Here is a 20399-nt window from a genome sequence, read left to right as displayed (position 1 = left end):
AATAAATAAACATTAAAAAAAATTTTTTTTAAAAATTAGGAAAATGTACTTCTTCCTTTCTCCTACGGTCTCTCTCTCAACATGCCATGGTGTGTTTATTCACTACTTAATGTTGTTCTAAAACATTTTTTTAATTTAAGTTATTAGCATGAAATTTACCCTTCACCTTTATGTTGTACGATGACGGTTTTGAATGCAAATGTGACAGCATCGAACCCCTGTGTGGAATCACTGAAATGACAGCATTGGTATTTCAGAGCATATGTGTGTGTGTATTTCATTCTCCCTGGGACAGTGGAAGAGCTGCACGAAACCAATGAATCACTTGTATGTCACGTCTTACGTGCACACCTTCTACTAACACTGTCTACCTGCTGCTCATCATGAGTAAGGAAACACTGAAAGGAAAGGGAAGTATCGCGTTCCCTGTCTTCTTTCCTTCTAGGTCACCGTTCTTAGTGCAAGGGGTTGGCTAATACAGGGCAGTAACATGGATAAGAAAGGATATGATCCGGTTCTGGGTCATCTGAGTTTTCCTGGAACACCAGTGCCCTTTTTTTTTGTTACAAAGGCACTTCTGATTGGAACAGAAAGCATGGTCTTTCGGGCTGCACCCCTATTTGCTCAGTCACGGCCATCACATGCTTACCTTGTACCCACTTTGAGTCCCACTGAATGTCCACGTAATGTGAGTTCACCGGAATTCTATGCTCACAGGGCACTGTGAACACTATATGTGAACGGTGGACACTCTTATTCCGTGTGTCTCTTCTGCTCACATGCAGACACTGTCCCATTGGACTTCACGTCCAACACACAAGTTCAAAGATAAAACTAAGAATTTCAAAATGTGACGGCAGAGCATTAAAACAATCAAAAATTTTTACTTTCAATTTAAAAACAGGGGCGCCTGGGTGGCTCAGTTGGTTAAGCGTCTGACGTTGGCTTGGGTCATGATCTCGCAGGTTGGTGAGTTTGAGCCCCGAATCGGGCTCTCTGCTGTCAGCCTCAGAGCCGGCTTGGGATCCTCTGTCTCCCTCGCTCTCTGCCCCTCCCCCACTCACGTTCTCTCTCTCTCTCTCTCTCTCTCTCTCTCCATCTCTCTCTCCCTCTCTCCCTCTCTCTCAACACATTGCAAAAAAGTCACAAACAAGAGCTTCCAGAGCCCCTGCTCTGAGACAACACCATCCTCTAAATTACACGTGTGGAAACATTTATGGGTGATGTATTTACAGGTGATGTATATGCTCATTACCTTGACCGTGGTGGTGGCTTCGCGGGTGCACACATATGTTAAAACTTATCAGATGGCTCCCTTTAAATACGTACAGTTTATCCCATGTCAATTTTACTCCGATAAAGCTGTTTAAAAAAAAAAAACAAAAAAAAACAAGAGATTTACTAAATTAGACATTAGATAAGAAACAAGGTATTGCTTTCTCTTCATGCCCAAATCTCCTCAAACACAGGGTCCACCGGACATAGAGGCTACCGCTTAGAATTGAGAAAAGACAATATTTTTTTTTTTTGAGAAAAGACAATATTTAGTTCTGACAGTATCAGCACCCAATTGTCCCTGTTTGTTAAATGAGAAAATGAGATGAAGTGACTTGCTGTGATTTTTTCTACTCAGCCCCAGCTCCCTATAAAGCACCTTACGAAGCTGTAACAACGGATCCTCTGGGGCACAGACATGCGGATCAACCAATAATGACCACAAATAATCCATGTGATACGTGTGTATTGTTTTTACTGATGTCACTTAACCTCGGGGAGGAAAACAACTATCCAGAGTTGCTGTCAAGGGGACTCTTCTGCGGGACCCCTGTCCCAGGGGCCATGGGGTAGGAAGAACCTTCGGCTCTCTGACTGGGATGGCCCACATCCCAGTGGCCCTTCTGGGGCCTCACTCCCTTCAGGCTACAGACCCCAGGTGGCAGGCCTTCCTAGGTTCCTGTGATATTGTGACTTATAATGAGAAACATATCAGTTTGGGGGTGCCTGGGTGGCTCAGTCAGTTAAGCATCCGACCCTTGACTTCAGCTCAGGTCATGATCTCGAGGTTTGTGAGTTCGAGCCCGCATCGGGCTCTGGGCTTCTGTCTCCCTCTCTCTCTGCCCCATCCCCGCTCTTGCTCACTCTCTCTCTCTCTCTCAGAATATAGAAGCTTTAAAAAAAAGAAAGAAAGAAAGAATCATATAAATTTGGTCTTCATCCCCATTTCTGGCACACAGCTCCTAAATGGTTGGAACTTCCGGGGAGAGCGGACAGCATATCTTTTGCAATATTTGGTCTTTTGTCATTGGTTCCTGAAAATGCTTCCCAGCCACGAAGGTGAAAGGAATTTCTTTTTACTCACAAGAGTGTGTGTTAACGAGGTGACTTTTGGAAAGCCCCTGAGGCTGAGGGCTGGTTGCCAGGGAAACGAACCTGATCTGGCTTTCAGCCCCACCCCTCTGCCAGCCCAGGGCAACGGGGATGAGCTGGAGATTGAATCCTGGGCCGGTGGCCAATGATTTCATCAGTCGTGCTTATGTAATGCAGCCACCATAGAACCCCCAAAGGACAGGGTTCGGAGAGCTCTGGGCGGTGAGTAGAACATCCCGGGGAACGTGGAAGCTGGGCGCCCTTCCCACACACCCTACCCCACGCATCTCTTCACGTTCCTGAGTTGTATCCCTTTATGATAAATAGGTAATCTAGTAAGTGAACTGTTTCCCTGAGCTCTGCGAGCTGCTCCGGCAAATTAGTCAAACCCGGGGAGGGAGTCTCAGGAATCTCTACTTTACCGCTGGTCGTCAGAAGCACAGAGAACAACCCGAACTTGAAACTGGCCTCTGAAGTGAAGGGAGTCCATCCTGAGTGTCAGAATGGAGGGCAGCTGTGGGACACCCAGCTGGTGTCGCTGAACTCCTCGTTGCCTGGAAAACTGGCAGGTCTGGGGTCAGGAGGGAAGTGGTGTTGCAGTGGGGTGTTGAGAGCCCGGGGCCCCACACGTGAGCGTGGCTTTCCTTTGCCCACAGCATCCCCAGCCCGGCAGCCCGGCCCCGGGACTGGGGTCTCTGGTATTCCCAGTCCCAAGGCCCCAGGGGAAGGGCTCACTGTGGGACCTGCTTCGGGCCTGAGCTCTGGGGCTGTGCTTGCCCTCCTACCCACCTTCACCTGCTGCCTGCTGCCTGGCCCCTCAGCCCTCCCCCAGCCTAGCCCTTCAGCCCCCAGGGCCCAAAGGGGAGGAGGATGCAGTTAATCAAAGTGATCCCAGAATTCACACAGAAGGCCCAGAGCGGACAAATATTTGTGGTTCCTTTTCTACGCATAATAAGCATTACATACACACCCACAGAGAAACAGAGATCCATATACCCATGCGTCTGACGCCTGCCTCGGGATAGTCACATACATATGCATAATACAGACAACCAGCCCACAGCAGCCCAGAGGCTGTGAGAACAGCAGGCAGATTTAATAATGCACAACCACTCGACATCCGTGGGACCCCGGGCAGTCTACACACCTTCTCTGTGCCTCCTGTCCCCTCTGTTAACAAGCTGGTGATCCGACCTGCCTGCGAGGTCACAGGAGGAGTAACTCGAGGCACAGGGCTCTTCACGCGAGCCGTGCCATGGATCCATTTAGCATCTAGTGAGATCATGGAGCCCTTCTCAGAATGCTGTTTTCAACTGCTTGAAATCAAATACATTGAATTATGAAGGGAACAAATTATATTAATGAAAATCGTGGTCCTCGAAATAGTTTGAAAGAACACCGTTGTGATACAGTACTATACGCGCTCTAGCCGTCTCAAGATCTCCTAAATACTGTAACTGCGAGGTAATGATGAGTGCTAATGATATTTTGAGATATCCATGACTACTGTGGTAGGGTAAGAAAGTAGCTATGATTTCTAATGGTGGCCGAGTTTCAGGCACTGCCGACACTCCCGTGGCTGGTGTCCCACGTTCAAAGTTGAAGGAGGTGCTGAATTTAATTACAGGTGGATAAAGATGAATCTCATTCGTGGACCCCAGTATGACCCCAGGTTAAGAATCCTTGAATTAAGGGGCACCTGGGTGGCTCAGTAGGTTGAGCGTTGGACTTCAGCTCAGGTCATGACCTTGCAGTTTGTGAGTTCCAGCCCCGCGTCGGGCTCTGTGCTGACAGCTCAGAACCTGGAGCCTGCTTTGGATTCTGTGTCTCCCTCTCTCTCTCTGCTCCTCCCCCACTCGCACTCTGTCTCTGTCTCTCTCTCAAAAATAAATAAAACATTTAAACATTTTAAAAAAAAAGAATCCTTGAGTTAAGACATATAAGATGCTTAGAACAGCATCTGATACATAGCAAGTGATGAATAACTATTATTATTACTACATCTCATTAGTAATATAATCCATTTATGTATAATTAATACCATAACTATCTGAGATTAAGATACTGTTAACAGAATATGGGAAAGGAAAGGCTTCTGGGAGAAGAAAAGTACCTACAGATGCCTGCCCGATTTGAGCGGGAATGAGCTCGTTGTTCCAACTTGAGTCATCTCTGGAGATCTTTAGGGAGAAGGAATCCTACCCGCGTTGATTTCCCCCGAAAGAGAGGGAGCAGCCCTGACATCCGGGAGCTGGCTTGGATGTGATCAGATGAACCTGATACTCATAGATAACAGCTGATGTCTTGTGGAACAGAAACAAGAACCAGAAACAAGAACAAACAAACAAACAAAAAGAAACAGACAAAAAAAAAAAAAAAGACAAAACAGGAAGAATCAAGACAAAAAGCAAGGCCGCTCTGTAATTATGTCTGAACAAAGACAAAACTCGAACATTCCTAAGCCACCAAAATGACCGCACGTCCCCCTACCCTGGCAGACACAGTGACTGCAGCCTCTGGAGACCTCACAGCGATAGCCTCGCCCCGATCTGCCTTCTGCACAGGGAAGGTTTGTCAAGAGCCCAACTGTGGGAATACTCCCGTTCCCTGAAGCATGCACCCTAGAGAAAACCTACTTCCTTACACTCTCCTCAAGATCACCTAGCACAAGCCTAGATCCTATAATAAGCCTCTTCCAACAAACACCCTCTCACCGAGATGCCTCAGAGTTCCCCAGCCGGCCGTGCGTTCTCTCTCGCTGCAATGAGTAATCAGCTCAACTTGTCTGACTCCAGGCGTGCCCCTGGTGGTCTTAGGCTGGAGGGCATGGACAGAAAATGACTCGTTTGTATACACTCATAAGGGCTCTCAGCTCCTTAAGCTTATAGTTCTCGAACAACTAAAAATGGAAACAACACTACAAATTAAATACTAACATGCTACAAAACTAATAATAACAATTGTCATTATTGGGACACCTGGGTGGCTCAGTCAGTTAAGCGTCCGACTTCGGCTCAGGTCATGAGCTCATGGTTCATGGGTTCGAGCCCCGCATCAGGCTCTGCTGATGAGTGTGGAGCCTCCTTGGGATTCTCTCTCTTTCCCTCTTTCTCTGCGCCTCCCCCACTTGTGCTTTCTCTCTCAAAAATAAGCTTTAATAATAATAATTATTATTATCATCATCATTAATCCACCCAGGCAGTTATATGTACTGACCCTGCCTCCCTCATTCCATGTTCACCACCTCCCGTGAAATAAATTCCAAGTTTGTTTAGGATTAGGTTTGACTTCATGTAACTTACAAAAGAAAGTGACTCATGCAAATCCTCCACGATGTGCTGGCTTAGACTAACCGGGGATCTGCTCATGACTCCATGGGTTGGCAGTCCGGACTGGGCTCCGAGAGAACGGCTTGTGTCTGAGTTTGTCTTTCGTCTGAAATCAGCTATGGCGGGAGGCCTCACTGCCACGGCCGCTGGCTGGCCGTAGGCAAGGGGAGTGGAGATACCTGGGCTGGGCACCCTCTCCGCAGGCTGGCCGGGCTGCTCTCACAGCAGTCTCAGAGTCCCTGGCACAGCAAGCCCCATGCACAAGGCCTTGTCAAGCTTTGGTCTCTTCCCATTGACCAAAGCGAGTCACAGGGCTCAGCCCAGATTCCAGGGATGGAGAAGGGCACTCAGGTCCCTGTGAGGGAAAAGCTGCAGAATCACACTGCAAAGGGGTGAATGTGCAGGAATGGGAACCTTGTGAGATCATTGCTGCAAAATACCCACCTCAGTTTGGCTTTTTTTCCCAAGTCAGAAAGTCTGGGGACTCAACTGAAAAAAACCCAATGGCCAACGTTGGAACAATTTGAACGAGAACGTAAAGTTGTATTGGATTATAACCCAAAGAATAAAATAAATATCCCTGGGTCCATATTGGAATATGGATATATTCAAGTATGATATTTATCAAATCAAACGTATCAAATGATTGAGTAAATAAGTTGATAGATGATTGATAGGTAGGTAGATAGATAGAAGAAATAAGTCTCTCGCGTAGAAGAATTCCAAGTAATTTATGTGACATACTCCACCCTTAGGGAAGGGAAAACAACTCCCCACGCCTTAAATGTGGGCTGCACATAGTGGCCTTATTCCAAAGAGTGCAGCATGGAAAGAAATAAAGAGTCACTTTACAGTAGGGACTCTGACAGCGATCAAAGTTCATATCCATACTGATAAGTCGTGTTGGCAGTATATGCCCTTGTGAGAATGTGAGACCAGCCACTATATCTCTGTGGTCTTCCTCCCCAAACACAACACCCCAGTCTAATCATAAGAAAATCTTCAGATAATCCGAAAATCTTCAGATAATCCAGTACAACATACCTGGCCAGTACTCCTCAAAACAGTCAAGGTCAAAAAAAAAAAGTCCGAGAAACGGTCACAGCCAAGAGAAGCCTAAGAAAACACAACCGCTACTACATGTAATATGGTATCTTGGATGGGATCCTAAAATGGAAATGGGACATTTAGGAAAAACAGGGGAAATCTGAATGAAGTATGGATTTTTTTTTAGTTAATAATAACATAATAGTATCGTGACAAGTGTAGTATGCCAATATATCAATAATAGGAGAAACTGGGTATGAGATACATAGACACTCTGTACTATCTTTGCAATGATTCTGTAAATCAAAAACTACTGTAATAAAATTAAAATTTTATTGGGGGGGGAAGAAGTCTAAAGATCAATCCATGCCAGGCCTGGTGCAATTTTTATGGTATTATCAACATCTCGTGTTCCCTCTAGTTTCGTGTTGCTTCATTCTCACCGTGTGGCTTCCTCCTCAAGGTCAATTCTTGATCCAAAATGGCTGCGGGGGCTCCAGCCGTGATGCCTGAGTCCCATGTAGGAAGAAGGAGAAGAAAGGGCAAATTGGCTTTCATCCCAGCTGCATCAATGTCTTCCACAGATATTTCCCAGGAATCTCACCTATCAACCTCTACGCATCGGCCACCAGTAGCCGCAAGAGAGCCTGAGAATGTAGTCTTCTAGCTGGGTACATTGCCAACAGAAGAAAATCAGGGTTTGGTCAACAGAGAAAGAAGAGAGAAGGGAATTCCACAGGCAACTGGCAGCCTTTCAGGTGCTACTAGAATTCCATTTTAGAGATCAGAGAAACTGAACCTCAGAGAGGTTGTGTGACTTGCCCAGGGTCCGAGGACCGGGCAAGGAGGAAGACGGATTTGGCCTCAGAGGCCGAAACTCGAACCTCAACTGCCACCAGCAGTGTGAATGTGGGACACTGAAGCGTGCTGCCATTTCTGTGGGTTTGTCTCGCGCTTCTGCCCAGCTCCGTGTGCTAATAACGACATTCCTCTCCTACCGCTTGGCTCTCTTTCACCTCCAGCGAAACTTCCTCCCCACCCTCTACCTCTGCACCACCTGGCCTTCGTTCAGCAGGGATTCGTCTTTCCATATCGAAGCCACCTCTGCCCCTTCACTTCTCATCACTCAGGGCTGGTGACGGTGGTAGAGCCCAGGGGTCAAGCACGGGCTCTGGAGTCAGCCTGGGTTCAAATCTTGGCTGCACCCCTTGCTCGCTGTTGACCTTGTTGCAAGTTACGTAACGCCTCTGTGCCTCAACTTCCTGACCTGTGAAATGGGGATGATAATCTTTTGGATGGTTGTGAGGGTTAAATGTATACTACGTGAAAAGCGCAAAGCACAGTGCCTGGCCCCCAGATAGTTCTCAGTCAATGTTACTCCTTGGTGCCCGTGTGATCCCAAGCCCAAATACAATCTCAGGTAGGGCTCGCCTGTGGTCATGCAGATGATTCATGATATGCTTGAGTAACTTTTTTTTAGGGTTATCACCAAAATGAAATCGAACACTTTAAAAATCCTTATGGAGAGCTCATGAACCACCATCCCCATATGTCCCCATATATCAGCTTGGAAAACACTGACTTAGAGCAAAAGGCACAGGCATTTCAAATCTGGCTCAGACTCGTTCTGCCATGAACTTATAATGCGACCTCGGACAAGCACCTGTCACTCTCCGGAATCCGTGTGCTCAGCCCCCGAACGGGACACTGAGGCTGTTGCAGAGCCCGATATGGCAGCCCAGAACAGCTAATTGTTGTGAAAGGAGTTTGTGACCTGTGACTTGCTGGCGGGCCTGAGGTTCGTCCAGGGGAGACAGGTTCTGCCACTAATTACCGACAAGCTTCCTACTCTAGAAACTGCTCCTCCTCAGGGCCGGGATTTGGGGGACTCAGGAGCTCTCCAGGGTCTGTCCTAAACCTGCTGTGTGGCTTTAAGTAAAGCCCTTCCTCTCTCGGGTCCTCAGTTTCCCCATCTGCTCATTGAGGTCCCCCCTGCTTCCATGAACCACACAGGGAAGCTAAGTGATTTACCTAAGTGAAGAGACTCTGATTCCAGTGCTCTTGCTGCAAAGAAGCACCCCAAAGCTGCCTGCACAGACCAGAGGGGTCACTGCTCCATCCCACAGTCTGCCCTCAACACCCGACAATGCTCTGTCCCCCCCGGCCCCCCGTCACAACCTTGGCCCAGAGGAACTGGGTGATAAACACCAGAAAGCGACTAACCAAGAAGCCTGGCAGTGGATTTATGGGAAGGGATCCCCAGGATGGGGGAAGAACAAACCCCCAGAATTCCTCAGGGATCTGGTAGGGGGCGCAGAGGCGGAGCCTGTGGCTGTCCTCTCTGGGGTACTGGCCAGCGACGACCCATCTCCAACCACCCTCTGTCTGTATGCCCTCCATTCAAGTTTCAAATTCCCAAGAGAGACTCTGGCCTGGCCAGCCCGCAGTCAGGTGGCTGTTACTGCCAGCGAGTTGGTGACACGCAGAGGACAGCAGGCATAATCCAGACATGGCCCATGGGGACATGTAGTGATGTCCACCCCCGTGTGTGCCTATGAGACACAGGCCCACCTCCAGGCACCTGCACAAAACTCGAGAAAAACAGGAGGTGGTTCCCAGAACTGGAAACAGAAACAAATGCATTGTCTTGTGTCCCAAAACCTGTCTGTGGGTTCAGCATTTACAAGCACGGTGATACCTGGGGCCTGGTTTTAGATGGGAACGGGGCCAGAGAGTTGCAAAGAACTAGTTTTGTGTCACCAGGAATGCAGGCAGGCCTGGCCCCACGCACACATGTGCGTCTGCAAGGAAACTAAACTTCCCTCACCGGGGAGGCTCTGCCCCATTGCCCCTTCCGGCAGGCATGTTAACGATGTTAATGGTGATGACGATAAAACCAGCTGACCGTCTTTGGAGCGATGGCAAGAATTACTAATAGCTCCATTTCGCAGGTGAGAAAACTGGGGCCCAGAGGACTTAAGTGACTTATTCAAGGTCACACAGCTCAGGAGAAGCAGAGCATGAATTTGAACCCTAAAATGGACAACGGTTAGAGTTACAAACGTCCCCGGAACACATCTGGGGCACAAGATCATTTAGCAGATGGGGAAAACCAAGGCCCATAAGAAGGCGGAGCTGGGGCACACGGACTGGTGCGTTTACGGTGCTCCCACCAAGGTTCAGGTACCTTAGCTCACCGACCATCTGGAGGAGAGCATTCCTGCTCCCACTTCCCAGATTGGACCTGCAGCTCAGCCAGAGCCCTACAGCTGGTGAGCAGCAGGGCTGGGATCCTTACCGCAGCCCCTCTGACCTAAGCCTGTGCTTTGTCCTTCTCCTCTAGGGTCCCGGATTTGGGCCCGGCTCCTGCGCCCTTGGGGCAAGGGCTCTACCTCCTGACCCCCTGGCTTGGCCCAGCAGGGAGCCTGCCTCAGCTTGCTGCTCAGGGCTGAGGGTATTCAGTGGGTGGCCAGAAGCCGGCTCGCTGGGGGGCCGGTGCCCTGGCGGGGGTGGTGTTGGCAGAGGGGCTAATACTGCAGCCTCCCGGGAGAAGAGACTGGGCCTGACGGGGCCTCTAAGGCCGGGGCAGTTTCTGCCTGACGGTTTCTCCCTGCAAGAGCCAGCGTTCAAGTCCTATCTGCTCTCTTGGCCTCAGCTTCCCCATCCGTACATGGGGAGGTTGGACTCAATGGCTGCAAAGGACCCTCTAAGCTCTGACACTGTAGGTTCCTAGGATGCTTGCATTAGTCATCTACTGCTGAGTAAACATTATCACAAACTTAGTGACCGAAAACCACAAGCTTATGGTTTCTGTAGATCGGAAGTCCGGGCACGGCAGGGTCTCTCTCTGCTCAGGGTCTCTCCAGGCTGAAATCCAGCTGTGAGCTGGGCTATGTGCCTTTGTGAAAGCTCAGAGTCATTCAGGTGGCCCTCGTCATGCAGGTCCTTGTGGTCGCCGGTCTGAGGTGCACGTTTTCTTGCTGGCTGTTGGCTGGGGGCGGGGCGGGGGCGGGGCGGGGGGGGGGCGGGGGGGGGGCGGGGTGAGGGGGGTCACTCTCAGCTCTTAGAGGCTGCCGCGGATTCTATCACCCTTCATGTCCTTTTTCACTGGCCTCCCACATCCAATACTTGCCCCGTTGTCTCCACCTTCGGAGCAGATCCAGGACCTGACACTCCTCACCTTCTGCCACCTCTAGCCCCAGACCTGGACTGTCGCAGTAGCCTCCTCACTGGCCTCCCTGCTTCCTCCCCGGCTGCCCTGGAGCCCATTCTCCTCTTGGCAGCCCGGGACAGAGGAGGATGTCAAAATACAAGCCTGATCCTGTCCCACCTCTGCTCAGAAACGTCTCAGGGGTTCTCAGAGTAAAAGCCAGAGTCCTCACCAAGACCTACAGGCCCTACACCATCCAGCCCTGTTATACGCTGACCCCAGCTCCTAGCCCTCTCCCCCTCACTCACTCCACTCCCACCACCTTGGCCTCCATGCTGTTCCTCCAACACACGGGTACACCCCCTGCCCGGTTCCTCTGTCTCCAACTGTCTCACCACAGACATCCGTGAGGCTCCCCTTGCCTCCCTCCAGTCTCTGCTGAAATGTTTCCCTGACCACACTATTTCAAAGCACGATCCCTGCTTTTAATAAAATCAAATATACACTTACCACTAGGCCCAGCAACCCTGCTCCTGGGCATTTACCCAAGAGAAATGACAAGATAAGTGCACACATAGAGCTGTACAGGGCTGTTCAGCAGCTTTGCTTGTAATGGCCAAAAAGCAGAAACAATGCAGATGTCCGTCGATTGGCTGGATGAATAAATGAAATATGGGACATGTATACCACGGACTACTCAGCAATAAAAAGTAGACGACACGCAATAACACGGCTGAATCGCAAATGTATGGTTACGTTGAGCGAAAGAAGCCAGATTCGATGTGTATGAACTGCGGAAAAGACAAACCGAATCCTTCCTAGTCAAGGAAAACTGACCAGCAGCTTCCTAGATGGGGAGTGGGGTGCGAGTCAGGACTGACTGCAGAGGGGCAGGAGGGAACTTTCGGGGATGACAGAAGTCTTCTAGAACTTCTCTGTAATGGTGGACATACAGACATATCCAACTGTCGAAATTCACCAAACCATATAACTAAAATGGGTCAACGCTGTTGTATGTCAGTTATACCTCAGTACAAAAGGGCAAAAACCTAGAGTTCCCCCCCTCCCCCGCCACTTTCCTTCCCGGCTTCATTTTTCCGAGAACATTTCCACCCTGGCATGTGTTGGCTATCTCTCCCTTAGACTGTGAAGTCCACAAGAGTGGGAACTTGGGGTTTCTTTCTCTGCTCTGTCTTCAGTACCTTGAAGATTATTTGGCATATCATAAGTGCTTAGTAAATACTGGATGGATGGATGGATGGATGGATGGACAGATGGACGGGTAGGCGGGTGGATGGGTGGATGGGTGGGTGGATGGACGGATGGACGGGTGGACGGGTGGACGGGTGGACGGGTGGCTGGGTGGGTGGATGGACGGATGGATGGATGGATGGATGGGTGGATGGATGGGTGGATGGATGGGTGGGTGGATGGACGGACGGATGGATGGACGGATGGGTGGGTGGATGGACGGATGGACGGGTGGACGGGTAGATGGGTGGATGGGTGGGTGGATGGACAGATGGACAGGTAGACGGGTGGATGGGTGGATGGGTGGGTGGATGGACGGATGGATGGGTGGACGGGTGGACGGGTGGACGGATGGACAGATGGACGGATGGATGGATGGATGAGTTTAGTCCCTGAAGGCCTAGAGCCAGTAGATGAGGATGGCTGTTGGAAGTGCCCACACACCCACCTGGAGGTTGCCAGACAAACACCAGACCAGCAAGGCCTATGAGATGGTGGTTAGTATCATCATCCCATCCGGGGCTGCATCATCACTCAGGCATGTGGACAACGCCGTCCCGGGGCTGTGTCATACCCACCACCAACCCTGGCAGGCGGCCCAGACCGGAACCTGATACCCATTGGCTGGGGTTTCCCGTGGGTGCTGTGCGTGTGGAAACCAAAATATTACCGTAGAGGGTGGAGCCACAAAACTGAGCTGGGCAAAGCCCGGAATGTGGCCTGTGGTTGCTCTAGGGGGGTGGGTAGCGACTGGACCTGCAGGTCTGATGTCTGTCTGTTTCAGGTTTCTTGTTTCTGCTTTATTTCGCTGTCTTTTCAATTTCGTTTCTTTCTTTTTCTTTTCTTTCTTTCTTTTTTTTTTTTTTTTCCATAGGTAATACATTCACATGGTTCAAAATTCAAAAGGTACAGGGGTGCCTGGTTGGCTCGGTCGGTTGAGCATCCAGCTTCCGCTCGGGTCGTGATCTCATGGTTTGTGAGTTCGAGCCCCGCGTCGGGCTCTGTGCTGACAGCTCGGAGCCTGGAGCCTGTTTCGGATTCTGTGTCTCCCTTTCTCTCTGCTCCTACCCCGCTCGTGCTCTGTCTCTCTCTCTCTCTCTCAAAAATAAATAAACATTAAAAAAAAAGAAAAAAGGTACAAAAAGTAAGATGTGAGTCTCTCACCCCTGGCTCTAGCCAATGTGCAGGGGGCTCCTTGTGTAACTCTCCAGGGAGATTTTAGGCCAGTACAAGAGTGCGGGGACATATATTCTGATTTCCAAAAATAGCAGCACACTGTGTGGGCCATTCCACACCTTGCTGTTCACCAAACCCGGCACCTTGCCAATTCCACATCAAGTGCACGCCAGGCATCTTTTCTATGACTGCGTGGGATCCATTGTGTGGCTGGGCCCAAGCTGGTTTACCCACTTCTCACTGATGGCTGTTTTCAGTAGTGTGCTAGCATAAACAATGGTGAAATAAATAACATTACGTACCCTTTGTATGGGGGCATTTTAAAATAATTTTTAATGTTTATTTTATTTTTGAGAGAAAGAGACAGAGCGTGAGCGGGGGAGGAGCAGAGAGAGGGAGACACAGAATCTGAAGCAGGCTCCAGGCTCCGAGCTGTCAGCACAGAGCCCGACGCGGGGCTCGAACTCATGGACCGCGAGATCATGACCCGAGCCAAAGCCGGACACTCAACCGACTGAGCCACCCTAGGTGCCCCACAACTAATCACATTTTTAAAACCTGGTCAAGGCATAACGTTAGACCTGATAACGTGCAGGATCAAGGATCTATCCTAATGGCAGACAGTGAGGTGGAGGGATGGGAGAGGACCCAACAGTCCAGTTAGGAAGTAGCAGAGGTAGTATTTGAACCCCGGCAGCCTGGCTTTAGGTGCTACTAACCACCACACCCTATTAGAGACCAGAGACCCAGGGGGCCGGCAGTGAAGGGAGGGGTCTGGTAGTGAAGTTCAATGGCAGTCAGCCACCCTCGACACACATGTACACACACATGCACGCGGGCAGGGCAGACCTGGTTCCAGACTACACTACATGCTAGCTGGCAACCTCCAATGGGGCAGCTGTCCTCTCTGAGCCTCAGTGTCCCCACCGGTAAGGCAGGTACCGCACAGGGTGCAATTAGGCACAGTCCAAGAAAAAGTTCTGCAAGCCACAAAGGCTGCAGGCACGTACAGGATTAAGGGATTTATACGGCCAGCGGACACTGAGGGAGGAGGGAGGTCGAGGACATCCAACAGGCCCGGTTTGCCCTTAAGGGCCTCCCAGGGCTAGGGGGTGCCCGGGTGGCTCAGTCAGTTAAGGTTCCGACTCTTGATTTCGGCTCAGGTCTTGATCTCATGGTTCGTGAGTTCCAGTCCCATGTCAGGCTCTGTGCTGACCGCGTGGAGCCTGCTTGGAATTCTCTCTCTCTCCGCCCCTCCCCTGCTCTTTCTCCCTCTCTCTCTCTCAAAATAAAGAAATAAACTTAGATAGATAGATAGATAATCCCATTAAAAAAAAAAAAAAAGGCAGGACTGCCTGGCCCAGCTGTCGGGAAGCTGCAATCCGAGCTAGGCTGGCAGGCTCCAGACAGAGCCCGCAGGCTCCAGCTGACTGCCACAGTGAGGGTAGGGGCTGACCTAGAGGCTGGGCTAGGCTATTTTCATCCCCAGGAGGGCCAGGGAGAGGGCCCCAGCGCCCTTCCTCCCCCATAGGGCTCAGTCGCCTCCACAACCTGGAAGCCTTTCCAAACACAGAACCTACCTAGAGACCACAAATGCCTCACAGCACAGTTAGGGAAACCAAGGAACAGAAAGGTGATCACCCAACTGGGGCTTGAACTTGGACCTCCTAACTTCCAGGAGCCAGTTCCTTCCTGTATGCCATTCGCTCACTCATTCTTTCATCCAACAAATATTTATAGAATACCTACTGCTCCCCAGGGGACAGGGACACAGCCCAGAGCAAAGTCAAATCCCTGCCTCCTGGAACTGCATGCTAGTAAGAGACAGACGCCAAGAAATGTGCCCTCTGTTTAACTGTGAATCAGGGGCTGATATGTATTTTTCTAGCGAGAAAAGTAAACCAGGAGAGGGAACTAGGCCTGCTGGATGCTGATGGTTTAGCTAGGGAGGGGCATGAGTGGGTCAAGGAAGACCTCTCTGAGGTGACATGTGAGCAGAGACCTAAATGAAGTAAGAGAATGAGTCATGTAGATATCTGGGGTAGGATAGATACTGGCAATGGAAGCAGCAAGTGCAAAGGCCCTGAGGTAGGAAAGCGTCTGGTGTGTTTCTGGAACATCAAGAAGGCAGCGTGGCTATAGCAGAGTAGGTAAAGGGGAAGTGGGAGGAATAATAGGAATTCAGGCCATGAGGGCTTTGTAGAGCACAGTTAGACCTCTGGGTTTCATTTCAGTCTGCCTGGCAAGACCCTCACGTCTTCAAATGCTCCCATAACCCTGCAAGATCTGACCCTTGTGCTCCAAGTCCAGTCCCACCCACCTTCTCTCCGTTCCTAGAATCTACTCTCACCACAGGCCCTTTGCACAAACTGTTCCTTCAATCTGAAATCCTTTTCCACTCCTATCACCTCTTCTATTTATCTCCTACTTATCCTTCATATCTCAGCTCAAATAGCTCAGGCTTCCAGGCCTCCCTGGCCAGCTCAGTAATCCCTCCTTTGTTCTAGGACCAAATTTAGTGGCCATAACATAATTGGGATGACCAATTAATATCTGTCCGCAACCGAGACTGAGCTTTCCTAGGGCAGTTGCTCTGGTTCATTTGGGTCACTACAATGTCCCCAGGGTGTGCCTCGTGCTAACAAGTGTGTGTTGCATTAATGAACGGATGAATAGCATAGGTACTTTATAAAGACTATCTCATTTGATTCCATTTTTTAAAACAATGTTTTGTTTTGGTTTTTTATTTAAAAAGAGAGAGGCAGAGCATAAACGGGGGAGGGGCAGAGAGAGAGGGAGACACAGAATCCGAAGCAGGCTCCGGGCTCCCAACTGTCAGCACAGAGCCCGATGTGGGGCTCAAACTCACAAACCGTGAGATCGTGACCTGAGCCGAAGTCGGACGCTCAACCAACTGAACCACCCAGGCGCCCCATCATTTGATTCCATTTTATCCAGTTTGAGAAACTCAGAGAGGTGAGGCAACTTGACCAAGGACAGAGAGGAAGAACGTGGCAGCACACAGAGGAAATCCATGCTTCTCTGATTGCAGATTTCGGGACTTTCCCTGGCACACATTGGCTGTGCTAAATTGCAAACCGGCTGCAACCATTCCTCCATAAGCTTGTCCTCATGGCCTTTTGCAACGTGACTAAGAGATGGAGTCTATTTCTCGACCCTTTGCATCTGACATGGCCATGTCATGTTGGCCAATGGCACCTTAGTGATCACAACACAAGCAGAGTCTTCAAAAAGCTCTTGCACGAGGCACCTGGGTGGCTCATCGGTTGAGTGTCAGACTTCTCGGGTCATGATCTCACAGTCTGTGAGTTCGAGCCCTATGTCAGGCTTTCTGCTGTCAGTGTGGAGCCTGCTTTGAATCCTGTCTTCCTCTCTCTCTGCCCCTCCCCCACACACACTTTCTCTCTCAAAAATAAATAAAAACATTAAAAAAATTTTTTTAACGTTTATTTATTTTTCAGAGAGAGACAGAGCATGAACGAGGGAGGGTCAGAGAGAGGGAGACACAGAATCTGAAACAGGCTCCAGGCTCTGAGCTGTCAGCACAGAGCCCGACGCGGGGCTTGAACTCACGGACCATGAAATCATGACCTGAGCCGAAGCGGCCGCTTAACCGACTGAGCCACCCAGGCGCCCCAAATAAAAACATTTTTAAAACAAAGCTCTTGTGCATTGGAGTTTACTTCTCTTGTTCAACGTGGAACTTGAAGATTACCATGTGAATAGGCCCAAGCTAGCCTCATGGAGGTGACTGAGGCACCCCTCAAACAGCCTACCAACTGCCAGACATATGGGTGAGCCCCTCCAAGACCAGCCGACAGCAACCACATGAATGGGCTTAGGTAAGACCAGAACTACCCAGCTGAACCCAGACCAGATCACCAGTTCATAAAATCATGGACTAATGAACTGTCTTGAGCCACTAGGTTTAGGGTGGTTTGTTATGCAGCAAAGACTAACTGATACACATACCCAGCGAACATACACTGTGCAGACAACACATATACACATACACATGTGCACATAAATGTACATAAACGGCCTCCTACAGAAAAATCTGTCAGCACCCACACAGACACACCCCTCACAGGTTACACACAGACATGCCCAGCCATCACCCAAGCCCACACACACCTCTATTCAGGCCACTATTCAGGCTCACACATCAATGTAAATACATTCTGGGAATGGGTGGGTCAACAATACCCAAGCTCTGTGTCCCTGGAGCTGCCCAGCACAGTACAATGCAGGGCACAGAGAAGGACTCAGCAGACTATAGTTGAACAAATGGATGAATAAAGTGAAGGGCGCAAAATGAGCCATCGGTTGGCACAGTGAGCAGATGGTGCTGGGGGTTTCCTGGGGGTAAAGGAAGAGGCCTGGCAGTGGGGATCAGAGCTTCAGCTTCCAGCCCTCTTAGAGACCCACTGGCAGGGGCAGATAGGGGGTGCTCACACATGCTTATATTGCAGATTATACTTGTGCTTGAGAGTCTGTTTTAAGAATTGGTCCCACTTTTTTTAGTGGGGGGAGGGGTTGTGAAAGAGCACTTAAAGGAAGTTGGAGCCAATATATTACCTTATGAGTAACCATGGGGACATTGAGGATGTCAGAGAATTAAGGATGGGTTATGAGGAAATTAGGGGAACGAAAAGCAAAGCAGGTAGTAACTCCAGGAAAAACCAAAAGTTTCTCAAGAAAGGAAATGTAACCATCATATGCAATTCGGGTTAGCAGGAAACAGTATTTGTATAGTTACAGTATAAATAACACTGGCTATTCACTTAATGGAAAATGGTGAGGGGCACCTAGGTGGCTCAGTCAGTTAAGCGTCCGACTCTTGATTTTGGCTCAGGTCAGAATCATGGTTCATGAGCTCGAGCCCCGTGTTAGTGCGGCACCTGCTTGGGTTTCTCTCCCTCCCTCTCTCTCTGCCCTTCCCCTGTTCACACCCTGTCTGTCTCTCAAAATAAATAAATAAACTTAAAAAAAAAACCAGTGATTAACATAGATTGAAAGGGAAGGAGAGTGAGAATAGTTAACTCTTCCTTGATAATAATAAAAAGAAATATTTTTGACCACTTCCAGAGTAATTATTCTGGTGCATTATTCTAGGCACTTTATATGTTGAACCCTCATAACAATCCAATAACTTAAATATTCTTATTACTCTCATTTTACAAGTGAGGCAACTGACCACAAGGAGGTTAAGTCACTGCCTGAGGTCACATGGGCAGTAAGGGGAACAGCTGGGATTCAAACCCAGGCAGACAGGCTACAGAAGTGACACTGAAGATTTCAGGCAATATTTGCCTAACATCAATCCAGAAAACCACAGGAAAAGCATCTTACCTAGAAATATGAAAGAAAGCACCAGAAGAAATAGTTGAAAGAGTCGATCCAGTTGTTTTGGGGGTCAGGAGGGGGAAGGACACAGCAAGGAAATGTTTTTTATTAGTACTACTTAATTTATACAGATACAGAGATACATATCCACGAGATAGGGACAGGAATCGACAGAGAAGAAACATGAGGGAATTTTCCCTGGTGATGGAAAGTTGCTCTACATCCTGACTGGGGGTTGGGAAAGAGTATGCACTTGTCTAAACTCAGCAAATGGCAGCTTTAAGATCTGTGCATTTCACAGTATGTAAATTACACACACACACACACACACACACACACACACACACACACACTGAACTGTAAACACATATTGAACTCTAGCTAATGATATGCATGCTAAAATGCCTTTCAAGGGAAGTGTACCAATGCTTGTAACTTACTTTGACAAGTTTCAAAAAAATAAGTTGTCTTAATAGATGAATAGATGCCTGATGAAGCAAATCTAACAAAATAGTAAAAATTGGGCATCCAGTAGGTGGGTAGATAAGTGTTTGCTGTATCATTCTTTCAACTTTAAGCTTGAAACTTTTCTTAATAAAGGGCTGGGGGAAATATATGGATGCATTATCTGAAAAATAATATTTTTTAAAATCTAAATGGGGTGTTCTGTCTTGGACCTGGAAGGACCCACACAACTATAAGCCTGTATGCATGTCTTTCTGGGGGACAGCTATCACCATGCTCTTGCCTATGTGTCCGCCTACCCTAGGATCTAGAGTCAGGGACCTCAAGACTAATTCCTCTGTCCCTCCCTGCTTCCCCTGGACACAGGATGTCAGACAGGATGGGTGTCTCCTCTCCCTGGTCCTCTTGAATGCTGCAGTAGCAAAACCAAAACCATTTCACCGGGGAAAGGAACAGGGCCCTCTAGCTACATCCCATCCTCTGCCAAAAGGGTTGGCTGAGGCCTGGCAGGTGGGGACAGGTGCCTTTCCCAGGGGCCCATCACACCTTCACGACAGAAGTGAGCAGCCAGATTGCTGGGCTCCCAAGCCCACGTGTATATAATTAGCTGCTGGGAAATAGATCTGGGAGCAGATCTCATCTCTGCCTAATTAGGGGCTGGGCAGCTGGGGCCAGTCTGGCCTGGGGGCGCTGCTATGAAAGCCAGGCAGCCCCAGGGGACAGGGCAGCAGCTGCTGGCCCTCGCTGCTGCTCACTGCCCCTCGAACTCGGACTGAAGGCAGAACAATAGAGGGGCTGTTTCCGCAGATCCCCGAGGCTGGCAGAAGCCCCCAGCCATTCCTTCCACAGATCCCCACGTGGGAGGCTGATAGGCTCCAGGATCCTGGCAGAAGGGAAGTCCTCCTGGAACCGGGAACCAGGAACCGCCTTCTCCACTTCCAAGAATGCCTGCCTGCTCTCTTTCGAACAGACCTGCCCGATGCCCTTCTTCACTACCCCCCCCCCCCCCCCCGGCCCAGCTCCTGGGAACAGGTCTGGTCTTAGGGCAGAAGTCCCTGAACACACCTGCTCCACATTATATGACAATGTGTCTGCGGATCAGCTGCCCATTCCCTTCCACCAGACATGGCAGAACCCATGTCTGTCTTACCCACTGCTGGGCACTCAGCAGATGCTCAGGGGGAAAGACTGCCAGGACCCAGGACAGGGAAGAGGGGTAAGGCATGTGTCAGGAGAATCAGGGAGCC

The 20399-nt window shown here is 49.6% G+C and overlaps 1 protein-coding gene across 1 annotated transcript in view; it reads right to left on the bottom strand.

The window, feature by feature from the left end:
- Positions 1 to 208: 208 nt before the first annotated feature.
- The window catches only part of FAM110A (family with sequence similarity 110 member A), a 152911-nt gene continuing 132720 nt past the window's right edge, over positions 209 to 20399 (bottom strand). Inside the window, exon 3 of the transcript XR_007462103.1 lies at positions 209 to 1362. The gene's annotated coding sequence lies outside the window, so the exon portion shown is untranslated. The remainder of the gene's footprint in view (positions 1363 to 20399) is intronic.

Source organism: Panthera uncia (genome assembly GCF_023721935.1).
Source record: "Panthera uncia isolate 11264 chromosome A3 unlocalized genomic scaffold, Puncia_PCG_1.0 HiC_scaffold_11, whole genome shotgun sequence".
In the NCBI taxonomy this organism is placed as follows: domain Eukaryota; kingdom Metazoa; phylum Chordata; class Mammalia; order Carnivora; family Felidae; genus Panthera; species Panthera uncia.
Note: the sequence above shows the minus strand (reverse complement) of the source record. Positions and strands in the feature narration are given on the sequence as shown.